The sequence below is a fragment of the Solanum dulcamara genome, chromosome 2, assembly GCF_947179165.1.
Source record: "Solanum dulcamara chromosome 2, daSolDulc1.2, whole genome shotgun sequence".
In the NCBI taxonomy this organism is placed as follows: domain Eukaryota; kingdom Viridiplantae; phylum Streptophyta; class Magnoliopsida; order Solanales; family Solanaceae; genus Solanum; species Solanum dulcamara.
This window is the reverse complement of record NC_077238.1, coordinates 15,834,333-15,854,382: the sequence shown is the minus strand read 5'-3', so window position 1 is coordinate 15,854,382 and position 20,050 is coordinate 15,834,333.

Sequence of the window (20,050 nt, the reverse complement as noted above, 5' to 3'; positions counted from 1 at the left end):
TATAATGTCAGGACAATAAATTTGGGGAAGCATCCGACTTTAACGGTTCAATCCCCTCCTACATTTGGCGACGTAGTTATTGGATTCGAGTTATTACTTACTCTTACCTAATTCGGTGCTCGATACTTCTCTCAAGACTCAATGCTCATAAAACTCCATCCAATCAACTCAATCAAATCATATCGACAAGTCTCATTTACAACCTTGTCAACTCATCAACTCTATCACAATCAAACCTCTCCCAATCATACCATTCGATCAATCCCAATCATATCTTTCAAGAGTAGATTAAATATGCGTTTAAGAAAATTCACATTTTTCATAATCAACATACTTAAGAAATTAACAATATATGATCGACATCTTATCTCAATCAACTCATAACAACATGAAGCACATCACTTTCTTGACTCCACAACATCCACATAATAGAAATCAGGGTAATAGATGAAAATGACCTATTTGGACCTAACTCTATCAATAAACTTCATTCTTATGGACAATAAATCTCAAAGAAGATGTAGGGCACATGGGTGGACTCAACCCATGTTTTGAGTAGCCTTACATACCTTAGTGAAGACTTGAAGAAAATCTTGATGTTGGGTCTTCAATGGAAAGCTTGAAATCTTGAAGCTCTTGAAGGCACTCTTTGTTGGAGAAGGATTTGGAAAAGAAGAAGAAGAAGAAGAAGAAGAAGAAGAAGAAGAAGAGAAGGAAATGTTAGGGCTTTTAGAGAGAAAAAGAGAGGCTGAAAAATGGTCCCAAAAACGTCCCAAGGCTGTGCATATATAATTTGGGGAAAATTCCCAAATTGCCCTTTCTCCAAAAATCTGGAAAATAGGCTAAAAACACTCTTGGCGTGAAGTGGCGTGTCGCGCCACTGCAGCGCCAAGTCAAATTTAGGCTTAAAACCTGCACACCTGCTAGCGGCGCGCCGCGCCAGGGACCAAACTACTGAGGCTTGTTCCTGGCCCGATAGTGGTGCATCGCGCCCTTACAGCGCCAAGCCCATATTTTCTGGGTTCTGGAAATAGGCTTAAAAACCCTGCACATCTCCTAGTGGCGCGCTGCGCCAGGGACCAAACTACTGAGTCTTGTTCCTAGTGTGATAGTGGTGCGTCACGCCACTGCGGCGCCAAGACCAGGTTTCCAGCAGTTGTCACCCAGGCCTGAAATTCCTACAGTACCCGTCCGCCTTAGGATCTTCATATCTTTTGACTCCAAACTCCAAAAATTACATTCTTTGTGGCGTTGGAAAGAAGACTCGATGACCTTTAATTTAATAGGCATGGGACACCCAGATCATCATATTTCAAATGATATGTCCGTTAAAAGTCGACCCTTATACAAACTCCCTGAACAACTTACTCAAGATGAATCCTTTTGGACTTAGTTTGGTTCTAGGGATCCTTTATGACCCCACATCACCTCTAACGCTCTTCAATTATTTGGGAACTCATCCTAACTCATGCATATGCTTCACAATAATTGTGTTTGACCCTACACATATACAAGAAAGGTCCGAATCTTAGGGAAAATTTTTAGGGGGTGTTACAATATTTCCCCCTTGGGATCATTCATCCTCGATGACGAGTAAACGAAGAATCGAATCTAGGTACAAATCACAATCAAAATTCAGCCAATCAACCAATTGAATTCTCAATTAAATTACTATCCAAACTCAAAATGCACAAATAAATTCAAGTCAAGGGAATGAGCATTACCTTCAACATTTTCATTGGTAGGAACGAATAGATGGGGATATTTAGATTTCATATCTTCCTCTGCTTCCCACGTGGCTTCCTCAACAAACTGATTTCTCCATAGGACTTTGACTGAGGCGATCTCTTTGTTTCTCAATTTGCGAATTTGGCGATCAAGAATTTGGATCGGAACCTCTTCATAGGATAAGCTATCCTTAACTCCAATACTATAAATGGGGACTACCAACGAGGGATCGCCTAAGCACTTCTTCAACATCGAAACGTGAAATATCGGATGAATAGAGGTGAGCTCCGGGGGTAACTCCAACTCATAGGCAACACTCACAATCCGCCTCGCAATCTAGTAAGGACCAATGTATCGAGGACTAAGCTTCCCTTTCCTTCCAAACCTCATGACACCTTTCATGGGTGACACTTTCAAATACACCCAATCATCCACCTCAAACTCTAAGTCTCTCCTCCTCACATCGGTGTAAGATTTTTGGCGGCTTTGGGCTGTCTTTAGCCTATCTTGAATAACTCTCACCTTCTCCATGGCTTGGTGAACAAAATCGGGCCCAATCAACTTTATTTCACCAACTTCAAACCATCCAAGTGGTGATCTACACCTCCTCCCATACAAAGCTTTATAAGGAGCCATTTGATTGCTTGCTTGATAGCTATTATTATATGCAAACTCTATGAGAGGTAAGTGATCATCCCAATTTCCTTTGATGTCAAGTACACATGCCCTCAACATATCCTCCAACGTCTGGATGGTGCGCTCCGCTTGGCCATCTGTCTGGGGATGAAAGGCCGTACTAAGGTTCACCATCGAACCCAGTCCCTTCTGAAAAGATCTCCAGAATTAGGAGGTGAATTGAGCTCCTCTATCCGTAATGATAGACAAGGGAACCCTATGCAATCTGACGATCTCTTAAATGTATAATTTTGCATAATCTTCTGCGGTATCAGTAGTCTTAACTGCCAAGAAGTGAGCTGATTTTGTCATTTTATTCACAATCACCCAAATCGAATCATGTTGCTTCCGGGAATTCGGCAGACTTGTGATAAAGTTCATACTAATCATCTCCCACTTCCATTTCGGGATTTCTATATTTTGAGCCAAGCCACATGGTCTTTGATGCTCAACTTTCACCTGTTGGCAATTCGGTCACTTGGAAACAAACTTCGCAATATCCTTCTTTATCCCACTCCACCAATAAACTTCCATTAAGTCGTGATACATCTTTGTAGAGCCAGGATGAATAGAGTATATGGAACTATGCGCTTTGGCCATAATCCTTTCTCGAACATCATCGACACCTGGTACACATAATCTATTTTGGTACCTCAACACACCATCTCCCCCTTTGGTAAAAACCATCACCTCCTATTTGTGAACAACTTCCTTCAACTGGAGAAGGATGGGATATTGGTCTTGCTTTTATTTTACCTCTGCCATGAGTGAGGATGCAACCCCATCCTGAACATTAACTCCACCTTCATTGTTCTCTTCAAGACGAACTCCCAATCGGGCTAATCTATGCACCTCTCTAGCCAATTATTTCCTTCCTTCTTCCATATGGGCAGTGCTACCCATAGATAACCTGCTAAGAGCATCAGCAACAACGTTAGCTTTACCTGGATGGTAGAGGATGCTCATATCATAGTCCTTGAGTAGTTCGAGCCATCTTCTTTGTCTCAGGTTGAGTTCCTTCTGGCTGAAGACGTATTGTAAACTCTTGTGATCGGTGAACACATCAACATGCACTCCATACAGGTAGTGGCGCCAAATTTTAAGCGCAAATACCACAGCTGCCAGCTCAAGGTCATGAGTTGGGTAATTTCTCTCATAAACCTTAAGCTGTCTTGAAGCATAGGCTATTACCTTTCCTTTCTGCATCAGCACACAGCCCAAACCAACTCTAGATGCATCACAATAGATCATAAAACCCTCTGTTCCATCAGGAAAAGTTAGAATAGGAGCAGTGGTTAGCTTGGTCTTCAATTTTTGGAAACTCTCCTCACAAACATTGGATCATTAGAACTTAGCCTTCTTTTGGGTCATCTTGGTCAATGGCGATGATATGGATGAGAATCCCTCTACAAACCTTCAATAATAGTCGGCCAAACCCAAGAAGCTTCTTATCTCTATCGAGGAAGTGGGTTTGGGCTAATTTTTCACTGCCTCAATCTTCTGAGCATCAACCTAAATACCATCTCCAGATATAATGTGGCCTATAAAATCCACTGACACAAGCCAAAATTCACATTTGGAGAACTTTGCATACAATACCTGGTCTTTCAAAGTTTGTAAGACGACTCTAAGATGATGGGCGTGCTCCTCCTTATTCTTGGAGTAAACCAAAATATCATCTATGAATACAATCACAAACATTTCAAGATATGGTTTAAATACTCGGTTCATGAGATCCATAAAAGCTGCGGGGGCATTAGTCAACCTGAAGGACATCACCAAGAACTCAAAGTGTCCATAGCGGGTCCGAAAAGTTGTCTTTGGGATATCACACTCCCTCACCTTCAACTGATGGTAGCCCGACCTTAGGTCTATCTTTGAGAAATAGGTGGCACCTTGAAGTTGGTAAAATAAATCATTTATTCTAGGGAGAGGGTATTTGTTCTTTATGGTGACCTTGTTCAGCTGCCTGTAATCAATACACATTCTAAGGGACCCATCTTTCTTTCGCACGAATAGGACAGGAGCACCCCATGGTGAGACACTCAGCCTTATGAATCCCTTATCTAACAAGTCTTTCAACTGTTCTTTCAACTCTTTCAACTCAGCCGGAGCCATTCTATATGGAGGGATTGAGATAGGCTGGGTATCAGGAAGGACATCAATCCCAAAGTCGATCTCCCTATCAGGAGGGACTCCAGGCAGATCTTCAGGAAAGACGTCAGGGAACTCGTTGACAATTAGAACAGACTCAAGGGATGGAGACTCAATACTGTCATCTTTCACTCAGACAAGGTGATAAATACACCCTTTTGAGATTAGCTTCCTGGCCTTAATGTAGGAAATAAACTTACCCTTAGGCACGACAGGACTCCCCTTCCACTCTATGATAGCCTTGTTCGGGAATTTGAACTTGACAATCTGAGTCCTACAATCAATAGAGGCATAACAGATATAAAGCCAGGCCATGCCAAAGATCACATCAAAATCAACCATGTCCAACTCAACTAAGTCAGCCAAGGTATCCCTGTGATGAATTGACACAGTGCAATCTCTATAGACTTTCTCAGTTAAGACAGAATCACCAATAGGAGTAGCTACGCAAAAAGGCTCACGAAGATATTCGGGAATTTTATTGAATTTACTAGCCACGTAAGGAGTCACAAAAGATAGTGTGGCACCCGGATCCATCAAAACATAACAGTCAAGAGAAGAGACTCAAATCATACCCGTCACGACATTTGGGGAGCCTTCCTGATCTTGACGACTACCCATAGCATATAGACGGTTTGTACCTATGCTAGTACTTGAAGTAGTGCCCCTCTGATTACCTCTAGCTGGTGGTGCGGTGGTAGAATAGTGGGCTCTGTTCCCCCATGCTGGACATTCCTTCTGAAAATGGTCTATTTGGCCTCATTTATAACAACCAACCCTTCCCGCTCTGCACTCTCCCAAGTGGAGCTTACCGCACTTGACACATGGTGGCTTTCCTTGCAAACCTTGACCCATGCTAGCCTGGGATTGAGAACCCTGGGGTCTGAAATTCTGGCGACTCTGTCCCTGTCGACCATACCTGTTCTGCAGCATAAGTGCACTGGCGGTAGATGAGGCATAGTTGGAAGGCCTCTTCTAGAAGAAGGACCTGTTGCCCTTGTTCTGCTTCTGTTCATTCTTATGCCCAGCTGATCTTGCCTTCTTGCTCAGATGCTCCTCTCTGTCCTTTCTCTTCTCATCATCCACCTGTTGAGCATACACCATTAATCTTGAAATATCCATATCGGAGATTAACAATACCGTTTTGCACTCCTTCTTCACTTGTTTTCCCAAACCGGAGACAAATTTCCTCATCTTCGACCTCACATCTGGGATCATCTCTGGAGCATATCTGGATAGTTGGATGAACTTCAGACTATACTCCTTAACTGTCATACCTTCTTGTTTCAGATTCACAAACTCCTCCACTTTTTCTTCCCTCAATTCTTTAGGAAAGAAGTGGTCGAGAAAGGCTTTCTCAAATTCATCCCATATAGCAGGTTTAGCATCCTCACCTCTACCTTGTTCCCATTGGTTATACCAGATGTTTGACACATCCTTGAGCTGGTAGGACACCAACTCAACCCCCTCGATCTCTGTAACATGCATGGCTTTTAGGATTTTCCATACTTCATCAATAAAATTTTGAGGGTCTTCATCGACCTTGGAACCCATGAATATCGGTGGATTCATTCTCAAGAAGTCTCTAATTCTGGCGGCAGCAGACGGCTCTTGGGAACTAGAGCTAAGAGTTGGCGAAATCTGGTTAGCATTTCGGGCAGCCACTAATTGAGTGAGCATGACAATCGCTCCTCTAAAGTCTGCTTCTGAAGTGGGCGCGGGCGGAGTAGTAGGCATTTGGGTGCCTCCGCATACCTCGCAGGTCAGCCCCTATCCCTCGATGGGCGTACCTCTTACTATGGCATCTCTGCGTTATCAGCGTTCCTCTAGCTAGCAGTACGCTTAGGAGGCATTATCTGTAACATATAAACGCACGAATTAGAAAGGAAGTTTTATAGAGTTTAACTCTATCGCACGAATTCAGAGTATGAAAGAAGTGAAATAATTCTTAATTTCTTATAGCCTCCTGATTATAAGTGTGGTGCACAACACACCCATAAGCAAGACTCTACTAGACACGGCTTCATAGACTCTCTAGGACTCTTGAACTCTGGGCTCTGATACCATGTTTATCACACCCCAGAAGGGTACCCTAGGCGTGGCCGGCACTTGAAAGACATTTCTAGCCTCCAAGTGAACCACCTGGTCCAGTCACACTTTTATTCATTCACATTCTACCAACGAAAGACTCAATCATAGGAATACTGTCCATAATATAGGGCCAAAGGCCAAACAACTAACAAATCAATAACTAGATAGAAAGGAACTAGATAAAATAAACGATCCAACATTTCCTACACTCTAGTCTATGAAGCCTCTTCCAATAATTTAGGAGGTGCCAATGACAAGCTCATGGCTACCAATACCCAAAATAAAGGAAAGAAAAAACAAAGCTATAAAGATAATCTCGATATCCTTCGGAAACTGGTAGGACTCATAAACTAGCTGGAAGTGGGGAGATCTTCAACGATGCGTCGGTTGATGATCTCTAGTACTTGTCTCTGCATAATGAAACAATGCATGCCAAATGGCATCAGTACATGGAATGTACGAGTATGTAAAATGGCCGAATGAAACAAACACCAAGGAAGAATCAAATCAACTCATAATCTCAACTCAAGAGAAATAACCACTTAATCAAGTGTCCTAAGTCTAAACAAGAATGTGGTTTAGACGGGACCAATCACATATTGTTCAACTCAATCCGACTCAGAGTACTATCAAGACCTATATGGGAGTTTCTCTTATCCGACAACCATCACTTATGAGCCAGTGATAGTACAACAAACCGATGTTGTTGCCGTGTCCGTTCATACTTTGCCAGGGCATGAACGAATCAACCAATCATGGATCCAATCCAACCAAGTCCTATAATGTCAGGGCAATAAATTTGGGTAAGCATCCGACTTTAACGGTTCAATCCCCTCCTACGTTTGGCAACATAGTTATTGGATTCGAGTTATTACTTACTCTTACCCAATTCGGTGCTCGATACTCCTCCCAAGACTCAATGCTCAACTCAATCAAATCATATCGACAAGTCTCATTTACAACCTTGTCAACTCATCAACTCTATCACAATCAAACCTCTCCCAATCATACCATCCGATCAATCTCAATCATATCTTTCAAGAGTAGATTAAATATGCATTTAAGAAAATTCACATTTTTCATAATCAACATAGTTAAGAAATTAATAATATATGATCGACATCTTATCTCAATCAACTCATAACAACATGAAGCACATCACTTTCTTGACTTCACAACATCCACATAATAGAAATCAGGGTAATAGATGAAAATGACCTATTTGGACCTAACTCTATCAATAAACTTCATTCTTATGGATAATAAATCTCAAAGAAGATGTAGGGCACATGGGTGGACTCAACCCATGGTTTGAGTAGCCTTACATACCTTAGTGAAGACTTGAAGAAAACCTTGATGTTGGGTCTTCAATGAAAAGCTTGAAATCTTGAAGCTCTTGAAGGCACTCTTTGTTGGAGGAGGATTTGGAGAAGAAGAAGAAGAGAGGGAAATGTTAGGGCTTTTAGAGAGAGAGGGGGGCTAAAAAATGGTCCCAAAAACATCCAAAGGCTGTGCATATATAATTTGAGAAAAATTCCCAAATTGCCCTTTCTCCAAAAATCTGGAAAATAGGCCAAAAACACTCTTGGCGCGACAGTGGCGCATCGCGCCACAGCGGCCGAAGTCGAATTTAGGCTTAAAACCTGCCCACTTGCTAGCAGCGCACCGCGCCAGGGACCAAACTACTGAGGCTTATTCCTGGCACGATAGTGGCGCGTCGCACCCTTATAGTGCCAAGCCCATATTTTCTAGGTTTTGGAAAATAGGCTTAAAAACCCTGCACATCTCCTAGTTGCGAACCGCGCCAGGGACCAAACTACTGAGGTATGTTCCTGGCGCGATAGTGGCGCATCGCGCCACTGCGGTGCCAAGCCCAGGTTTCTAGCAGTTGTCACCCAGGCCTAAAATTCTTGCAGTACCCGTCCGCCTTAGGATCGTCATATCTCTTGACTCTGAACTCCAAAAATTACATTCTTGGTGGCGTTGGAAAGAAGACTCAGCGACCTTTAATTTAATAGGTCGTGGACCACCCAGCTCATCATATTTCAAATGATATGTCGATTAGAAGTCGACCCTTATACAAACTCCCTCAACAACTTACCCAAGACGAATCCTTTTGGACTTAGCTTAGTTCTAGGGATCCTTTATGACCCCACATCACCTCTAACGCTCTTAAATTACTTGGGAACTCATCCTAACTCATGCATACCCTTCACAATAATTGAGTTCGACCCTACACGTATACAAGAAAGGTTCAAATCTTAGGGAAAAATTTTGGGGGGTGTTACAGGCATTCTCTACTTTATCCACACTTTTGTCTTTTATCAACTAGGTAATTCACCTATTTCTGTTGATGATTTTAGGATAGTAGAGGATAGCAAATATAAGCAGTTCCCATAGGGTTAAATAGTATTTTCCAAATTGATAAAAAGTATAAGGTAGGAGTTTACCACTGCTAGATAAATGTATCGTTTAAGCGGCATGCCATATCCTTTCAATGCATGGATTTACGAATGTGCATCTCATGTTCCTTTTGAAATTGCTGTAAGAGTGGGTAATCATATCCCCAGGATTCTTAATTAGCATATTGTTGCGGTCAAGCCCAAATATGAGACCTTTATGTCTAGCATTTTCAGTGAGGTATATTTCATAAAATCCTATTCATATTTATATCAAATGTATATATCATCTGATACTTATTAACTATAGTTTAAGATTGTTTAGTTTTCAATTCTGCACTGATTCAGTATACATAACATTTATGATACATTCAAAAATAAGGAATATGATATATTATCATGATCCGATTTCTCAGGTTATGATGACACCTACTATCAATCCACCAGTAGTTAAACCTAACCCCATGGTCCGAAACCATAGGCAACAGATCATCACAAACAGAAGAAAAGAACCGAACAATGATAATAATAATATTGAGAAAAGAATAATAATAATAATACAATAAGATAACCCCCAAGACCTGATATTAGTCGATAGTCGAGCCACTAGACCAAATAAGAAAGTACAAGATTTATACATATACAATAATAATAATAATAATAATAATAGTAATACAGACTATCTCTGAGTTCAAAATAAAGACTAGTCCAAGCCAAAACAGAGGGAGATAGGCAACTCTAAATGCCAAGATCTCACCCAAGTTTCCAAATCCCAGAGCTGCTCTGCACGATATCCAAATCAGTTACTATGATCTGCAGGGTGCAGAAGTATAGTATGAATACCAACAAGTGGCACTCAGTAGGCATCGACCGACTGAGCTCCAAAGATAAAGAAAATATAAAGAACATGTAAGCAAAGAGTATATATCACAAGTAACTAAGCAAATATAAAGAACATGTAAGCAGGAAGTATATATCACAAGTAACTAACAACAATATTAGGGAATCCTGCAATAAGAACAACTAATATAAAGAAGGTAGAAGATAGGAAACTAGCAGGGAAACATAGGACGTACATGGTGGCGCTAGTCCAAGACCTAAACACAACAACACACTACGAAGGGGGGACAACTAAATGGCAACCTACTAACAGAAGTAAGCACAAATATCACATAAAGGCCCAAATGACCGTGTATGAACTAAATCCTTGCACAAAAGATAAATAAGGAAGAACAAGGGCAGTAACTACCTTCAAATAAGAGACCACCCTTTATACCACCATAAGTTCGTAAATAGTAAGACAATACCTCCTGATCCCCTATGTGCCTAGAAAGTTCACTCACAAATAGGTAAACCCGTACGGCATCCCATATTACCGACAGGTACAAACAACTATGCTGGTTATAAAAAATACATATATGCATGAAAGCAATGCAGTAAAACCAGTAGTACCATCGGTGCTCAGCACCTTATACCAAGATATATACACCTACTTCCAGCCCAGTCCATGAAGTAGGACCCATGCTCTTTATAGGATTGCCATGGGAGGCTCGGAAATGCCTCTATATACTGCCTGGTCTCGATCCAAGTCTTATCTCAATCTATAACATGAGCACATCCTCAATTCCTCGAATCAATGTCATAAAATGAGTGCATCCTCGATGCCTCGAATTAGTAAAATAAAATGAGTGCATCCTTGATGCCTCAAATCAGTATAATAAAATGAGCGCATCATCGAGCCTCCAGTCCACTGAAAATAGTAGTGATAAAGGTAGTATGACCCCCTTCGAAAATCAGTATAAAATAGTTTAGATTACAACCCATCTTTCTCATATCAATGCTAGAACCAATGGATGCACCAGGATCGACTACATCCATGAGAAAACAATGATTCAATGCAATGCATGCCATCACCAGCACTCAAAAAACACGTAAATCACATACAATAATGACTCCACAAGCACCTACTCTCTATATCATACAAACAAGGCTCACAAATACCACCGATCTCTAATCAAGGCATAAAGCTCGAATCTACTCCTCCAACTCAACCACAAGGCCCAAAAGGGAAATCAACCATAACTGAGTAACAAAAAGGAGGAAAATGAGGAAACAGGTGCTCAACTAGCCAATCAATACCTCGAAATCCATCTTGGAAATATTACCTTGAGATTCATAACCACCGATAGCCCCGCCAAATGGCAACAGGAAAGCATAAGGGATTCTAGCTCTAAATCTAGAAATGGAATCCAATAGTAATTCACAATACTAACCAGGTGGAAATAACTACATGAAGGCTCCAACATAAATGTGTTACGGTGATGAAGAACACTAAGTCTCATAAACTCCCGCCAATAACAACTATAACAACTAATGATCAACTCAACCCAATTCTAAGGCATAAATCCACCAACCAATATAAACATCAATTAAGATACATAAAATGGGTTAATCACAGTCAAAATAAGGCATAATCAATAGTTCTACCCACTAGACTAGAAGTCTTATAAAACCACCTAGCCTAAGGATCGCACCGAGACAAAGAAATAAGAAACTGAGAATTGAGCCTAACCCATCACATACAACCCAAACTACAAGCTATTTATACTAAGCAACATCTTATGAAACTCAATCAAAAGAAAGGAGATCGTAGCCTACCTCAAAGTTGAACACGAGTGCTCCAAGTCCACTTTTCGGTAGTTTTCCGCTCCAAATACCTCCACTCTATCAAAAGGTTGATCACATTATCAATACGAACATTTTGACACTAAAATTATATTTTTCGGAGAAGGGTCCAAAATTAGGTCTAAAATGGAATTGTGGGACCCGCAATGGAAATCCCAAAAATAACTCTGTGAAAACGTTCTAAATGCATTATTGAGCTTGTACACCAAAATAGGGCACAAATCGATGCTCAAAATGTCCCAAATTAGTCCAATAATTTAAAACTCCATTAAAGCCTTAATTAAGATTTGGCAGCCCCTTTGGGCAAGAAATTACCTCAAACTAACGATCTTTATGATTTTTTGAACCTAGAAACACGTAGCCACGATCAATACAAATCCATCGAACTTGCAATCACAAAAAATGGAGCTATCTAGCTCTCAAAATCGAAGAATAAAAATAGAGGGTCAGGCTGGTTCACGTCTGTCTTTTAATTAAAAGACCAGACGGAAAATGTATCGCGATCGTGAAGCACTATGCTCGCGATCGCGAGCTTCAAGGAAAATACACATCGCGATCATGACCTTTGTCCTCGCGATTGCGAAGGCCTAAAAGAGAGAGGTTCGTGATTGCGAAGGTTAAGGTTCGCCTGCACGAGCAAGGTGCTGCAACAGCTTTTTGTCCAAGTTCAATTTCTATGACGAAGTGCTCGGAATTCTTTTGGAATCCCTTGCGCACAAACGAATTATGCTATCTCGCTAAATTCAACATTCCAAACTCAATGGCATAGTCAAAATTTCCATCTGAGGTCGTCTCTACAAAAAGTGGGTCCTACACCTATGAACCTTTTTGGCCAATTCTACAAGGAGGATCAAAATAAGACTAGAAGCCTCGGGAACTGCACAAAGGGTTGTTCTAAAATAAACTCAATATTTTAGAGCAAACTGCACTGAAAAAATTTCAATTCGAGCGTGTTTACCAAAAATGTTGAGCAAAGTCAACTTCAGGCCAAATTTCAAAGACTAAAGTGCCAAGTGGCCCCGAACTTGCATCAATTGCCTCGATACTCATGCTGACCATGCCACTAGCCTAATGTTTCCATTATGAAGCTGATGGAATCATCAAAATTACATTCTGATGTCATTTTCTTAGAGTTTTGACCAAAGTCAACTATTCAAACTCCAAGAGCTCCAAAATAGAAAAACGGGCATAAAACCCAAATGAATGACCAGGCAATCAAACTATCAGTACCAACAAGTTACATATTGCTTGGGGTCTCTACTGGAATGCTCTAAATACTAAAAAGATTAGAAAAGTCAAAAATGACCTTGAGGGTCATTACATACATTAGGTCTCTGTCATGAAATCATGATACATACTGATCTTTGTTTTTGTTTTTTCTGCTTTTCACTCTCATTTTTTCAGTATTCATGCTCCAATCTTGTCCCAACACAAGATGAACTAGAATCACTTGACATCCATGGAAGTGAGCCTCATTCTGAAGCTACTACATCAGCTGCCAAGGACAAACGAATGGAACCTTAAGAACTCTTCGAATTTAAGGACTTTTCAACTAAACCACCCAAAGACTTGTTAAGAAGATCCAGTCGTATTGCTGATACATCTTCTGCATCTCCTTCCAAAAGAAGGGAGACTGCCCCTGCTAAAAAATCCATTCCAGTAGAAATAACTAACAAAGACAAAGATGTCCTACCACCAAAACCATTAAAAAAACCTGTTTTCACTACTTCAAAACCAGTGACAAAGTCAGTGAGAGGAGGTGAATCTTTCGGTCAATCGGACCAAATTGCTCCAGTGGATATCAAAGTTTTAAAGAAGTTTCTAAAGAAATACGTAAGTTATTAGTATAAGATTCATGTTAGTCAATAAATATTTAATAAGTTGATATATTCTAATTTTTCATATTATTTGTATGAAGGTTGACCGGAAGTTCAAGCGACTCGAGACTAAAATCGATTCAAATCATACCGATCTCTTGAAAGCCATTGCGAATATAGTTCACCCACCTTCCAAGGTATAGTCTATTTTGTTAAAACACTTGAATTCGTTATTAAGTTACAAATTTGTTTTTTATATTATTGTAGATCCCTGATCATGACATGACTGGCACATCAACTTTATTTCAAAACGATGATTTTGTGGAACCATTCCATATGGTTGAAGAACTTCAACCACCTACTATTTTGAAGGAGCACATTAATGATCAAAATAAATTTGATGCCCCTAAAGTACAGACCAATATTAGGGCTAGAAAGATATTCAGGTACATACATCATGTAAAAAATTAATATTTATCTTTATAATTGTTATACTTTTTAACTACTTGATACATTTAATAGTTGTGTATCAGATCTATAAATGTATCATTTTAATAGTCATTTTTAGAAGTAATTGTTATTCTTATAATTATAGGAAGCATAACCGTCCACGAATCCACAACAAATGGAGGATGTATCACCACATCCTATGAAATCAGATGGTGTAGAAGTTTTTGAAGAGGTTGTTGTTCGTGATACATTAAAGATAATATATCAGAACAAATTCTATGATACATTCAATATCTATAAGTTTAGTATTGACATGATATATTTAATTTAGGATAATGTATCAGAAGAACCAAATCTTGCCATAAAAGATGCAATCGTGACTTCTAATAAGACTGACAAAATTGAAGAAACTGTTGAGCAGATTGATAAAGATAAAATCAATCCTGGTGTATTGGTAATCTTTCCACACTTGTACCTTATTCAATAGCTTTAGTACTAGTTAGTATTATAAAAAAATTAGAATATTCTAAAGTATTTATATTTTTATCATTCTTATAAAATTGAATTCCACAACTTCAACCTCGATATCGTCCGAAACTCGAGAGGTGGTAGATTCTCTTATATATGGACTTCCATTGTTGGTTATGCCATTGATTGCTATAAGTCATGAAAAAGTAGCTTAGGTTGAATGTTTACTATACGATAGCCAGCTACCTACCACTCTTCCATCAAAACCCCATTGTATTCTCATATGATGCCAAAACACCTCTTCCATGAAGTATAATGCCTTCTAAGATCTTGCAATCACCGTACCTAATAATCTTTGGGTCGAGTGAAAATGGTAAGGAGAATATGTCCACTAAAATAAATCAAACATACCCCTTTGAAGGTTTTGTATATGGTATGGTTCCCCAGTCAAGATTATCACCGACTACTCCCAATGGATAGATAAGAGACTATTAAAATCGCATGCCAATAAGTAAGTATTATACTTAATTTATATCAATACAAATTATTTATTATATATTTACTCTCATTTTAATATAAGTTTTCAATCAGAAAATCAAAGGAAGAACACTACAAAGCAAAATAATCTTTATTCGGGTTTGAAAAAATAGACTTTGTAGTGGCATTTCCTCAAGATAAAAACTGGTTCTATCTCATGTCACAGCCGAACAAATGCTAGAATGATGAGGTAAGTAATAACATTTAAAACTTTTATAATTATTTTTTAATATATTACAAGACACTGTCTGATATATTTCAATATCAATGTATCTGATACATAAGTACTATGCATCAGATACATCTAATACAGATGTATCTGTTTTGTTACTACCTATGCATCAGTTTGTATAACTAATATTTTCTTAAAATGTGCAGCATATCAATGTAATATTTTACTACCTTCAAAAGAAGTCCAAAATGAAGTTGGTCAATCAATATTAATACATAGAAACAAACTAAATCTTCAAAGTTTGCATCGAATCTGCACACATGATATTATCACATTCCTCTTGATATTTCTACCCAAAAAGACATGGCATGACCATTGTTGTAGCTCATCACGAGAGGTCTGTGAAGAAAATAATCAGAGATTTCTCAATCTCCGCCGGTTTGCCATGATATTTGGTAGATGAGGTATACATTCTGGTAAACTGTGATAGTGATTTTTATTGGGTCCTGACAATAGTTGTGTTGAAAAAGAGGTTGATACGCGTGTATGATTCATCCTTTGTAACAAAAAGAAGAAAACTTTCCTCGGATATTCAAAAGATAGCAGAAATAGTACTTTCATACCTTTAGGACAATGGTTTTCTTAAGAAGAATGAATGTACTGATTGGTCATCACTTGATTCATATAAGGACAAATCAACCGGTAACATGCTTAAAGAATATCACTCTTTTTAGATTGAATATGTTGAAGGCATTGCACAATAAATAAGCGATAGCTTGTGAGTATTAACAATTATGCATATTTAATTCACTAAAATGCCATTTTTATTTTTTAAACATTGGTTAATTTTTTTTACAGTGTCATAACCCAAAATAGGCCATCAGTGGCACCCACACTTAACCTCCTAGGTGGGAGAACCAATGATACAAATATCAACTTATATTAATGATTCAACTTATAAAATATAACAATAATGCGGAAGTTAAAACCTTATTAAAGTAAGAAATAACAAAAGCCACTAAAGTATATTACGTAACGTTCCCCAAAATCTAAAAGTCATCATATCAAGGACATCTAATCTTAAAATATTAAGTCTAAGAGTATCAAATACTAGAATAGATAAATAAACTAGTTTGTGTCCAAAAACTAAGGATGTCATGTGATGACTAAGAGAATCCAATACGAACTAGGAGGCTAGCTCACCTTGGAATCAGACGTACTGGAGACTGGCTAGAGTTGAGGGCGAGTCGAAGTCAATGGTACACTCGCTTACCAAATCTCACCACACCCTTCATGGGTGAAACCTTCAATAATAGTTGCTCTCCCTTCATAAACTCCATATCCCTGATCTTTCAGTCTGCATACTCCTTCTGCCTGCTCAGAGCTGCTAGAAGCTTCTCTTGAATGAAATTTACCTTTTCTAACAACTCCTTCAAAGGATCAGTACCCCAATGTCTCACCTCAAATGCATCAAAACAAATAATGGGAGACCTACATCTTCTCCCATACAATGCCTCAAATAGAGCCATATCAATACTCGATTATAACTATTATTGTATGTAAACTCTGTCAAGGGTAAGAACTGATCCCCATGACTACCAAAATCTATCACGCACGCACAAATCATATCCTTTATCACTTGAATTACCTGCTTAGACTGCCCATCAGTCTAAGGATGAAATGCGGTACTAAGATCCAATCTATTACCTAACTCAACCTGCAAGGTCCTCCAAAAAAATAGAAATAAATTGCATACCTCTATCTGATATGATGAAAATCGAAACTCCATGCAATCGAACTGTCTCATGAATATAGATTTTGGCTAAATTTTCTGCATTATAAGTCACCTTAACTTAAACGAAGTGTACATACTTAGTTAACCTGTCAACAATCACCCATATCAAATAAAACTTACAATGTCTTTTAAAGACCCACCATAAAATCTATTGCAATCATTTTCCACTTCCATTTAGGAATGGACATTCTCTAGAGTGTCCCTCCAGGCCTTTGGTACTCATATTTTACCTGTTGATAATTCAGATAATGGAGAACAAAATCAATAATGCCACGCTTCATTCTACTTCACCAATAATACATCTTGGTTGCACCAGGATATATAGAGTACCTCGAACTATGAGCCTCTGTAAGATTAATCTAAATCAAATCATCATATACCTCATGCCAAAACTTAGAGAGATTCTTGTTCACCTCAATAATTTTGTATATTATGAGCACAGAACCTCTATTTACCATCTAGTGTTTCTGTAATGTACCACAATAGTCTATGTAGTCCCATCAATAGAGTACAATATACCTATCAAGAAGATCGTACCTAATTAGGCTACATATTTCTACCCATTAAATAGATGTAAAACATTACCAAATCTGTTTCGTCTGTAGCCCAAGTGATATGCATACTTTCGAAGATCAGGTCGCTAGCAGAAGTAACACAATCTATAAATCTAACTAAGTAAGCATTGATACCGATGTAGTAGTCGTATCATCACCCTCTTTGATATATACTCAATTTATGAAACTGCAGTAAATATTCTAACCTCAATCCCTTCATAAAGTGGGAGAAATCTACTCTTTTGGACTGAAGTAAAGCTAAGTAGCATATCTGAATAAAGCATAGAACCTGACCATATAAGGTGCAACAAACGTCTTCTCTGGCTCTATATTTAGGAACACATCTCCTTCTCTTGTCTCTCAAGGTTTGGGGGATACTTCTCTATAAAAAAGTTAGAATATGCTGCCCAAATCATGTAGAACCTCTAACAACACTATCAAAAATGTTAGATTAGTAGCTATGATTGTAAATGACTCTTAAGAGTGACAGAACTAGACTCAATGGTCCCTACATTCAATCACACATAGCTTGGATGTGACCACGAAGACTAGATGAATCTTAAGACTATCGGAAAACTATAAGTATTCATGGTAGCACTTCTATATATTCCCATGAGCAAAGTGGTGCTTGTAGAACCATTGGTATATTCCATTACAATTAAGTAATCAACATTAGTTCTCTCTGAAGATCCTCACGTGGAGGTCGCTGCTCGTCGTCGTTGCCGCGCAGGTAAGTCCTATCACACAATTTGTTTTCTTTTTAAACAATTAGGGTAACTAATTATGAACTAATAAATAAATAAAAGTTAAATCTCACTAATTTATTCCTATATATATTGAACAAGTGGTATAAAATGTTAACTAAATTATAAATTTAGCCAACCAACTAAATTAATTATCTAAAGTTACCCCTCAACTAAATAATCAGAGTTATCGAGTAGTCCAAAATATCCATCTAAAATATATGGGATGAGTCTTTTATGAAATAAAAAGCTCTAGTACTCAAAACGACCAAATGAATTATTACAATAGATTATGGTGTGTTCGTTGCTATTTTTGTTGAATATCTTAGTGATAAAATTTCTATTCCATCAACTGGACTACATGCCGAATACTTTCGTTCAAGATACGGCTCTTTATTATGGAATTATGGTTGTCGAAAGGCCAAGGATGGCTATGTTAGTGAAAATAACGATCCAAAAAAAACAAGAGAGATTTCATCTCTCCTGGTCAAGGAGAACTGGTGGACGTCGAGTAGATTTTTGAAATTGGTAGTACTAGAATATAGACTTTTGTTTTGGAAGCAATAGTAAACATTTTTTGATTATGTACTATTTGTAAGGTTCTTTTAAACAACTACTATATTAATCTTTTGTTGTGCTACTATTTATTAGTTGTTGTTGAATATAACTTTTTGTTGGTCACTTTCTTTACCTCTATCAATATTGTTATTGACCATGACACATAACATAAGTGTATCAGATACAGCTCTCTTATATATTAATTCTATGTACAGGTCTTCAATATATCAGTCTAAAAACTAGATCCTAAACACTTTGAATCCGTGGTGCATTGTATCTAATAAGTCTAAGTTAATACCAATTTTGTTCATGATACCTAACCTTTCAATATACCAGATACATGACAATGCTTATGTATCATCTCTTATGAAAGATACATCATTCTGATATATCATTTATAGGTATCAGTTGAAAGGTTATGCATCAGTCTTCAATATATCAATCTCAAATATTAGTCAAATTGTCATGTATCAGTAATCAATGTATCAAACTCAAATATTAGTTGAAAGTTCATGTATCAATATTTAATTTATCAGTATGTAATGCATCTGATACATTTCCATACCAAATCTGTAGTGCTTTGTATCAAATAACTCTTAATCAATATCAAATTTGTATCTGACACATAACATCTCTTTGTTTCCATATATCAGTCAAAGGATTATATAACTGTGTCACTTATATCAGATTCACAACAATGATATATCAGTGATATGTATCACCTTGGATATCTTACTTAATCTATTTATTTTGATAATTAATAAGTTTTAATACATGAGTATCAGGCAAATTACAATGAAAATAATGATCAATCATGCATGTATCAGTTATTACTATTCAAATATTTTTCTGATACATAGAGTATTCATATATCATGGACTACTAAACAGAACTATGTATCAATTATAACCACTATAATGTTACAACTATCTGTCTTCTGAATTTTATTTAAAAACGAACTGCTTTATTTTAAAAAAATACCAGCTACATAAGTACTTGATCCTAATTGAAATTACAAGTCCTTCTAGAAAATCAAAGTATCATTTCTCTTTGGAAATGAAATTACAAGTCCTTCTGTTGTGTCTTTCATGGTCACAACGACCACAACAGTTTGTGCTCGTACTTAGCTTCTCACTAAAGTTCTTTTTTCTTTCTTTGTTTGGTCTTCCTGACATCCTTTTATATCTTGGTGGAAAGATGACTTCGTTTAAAATTTCTTTCAGA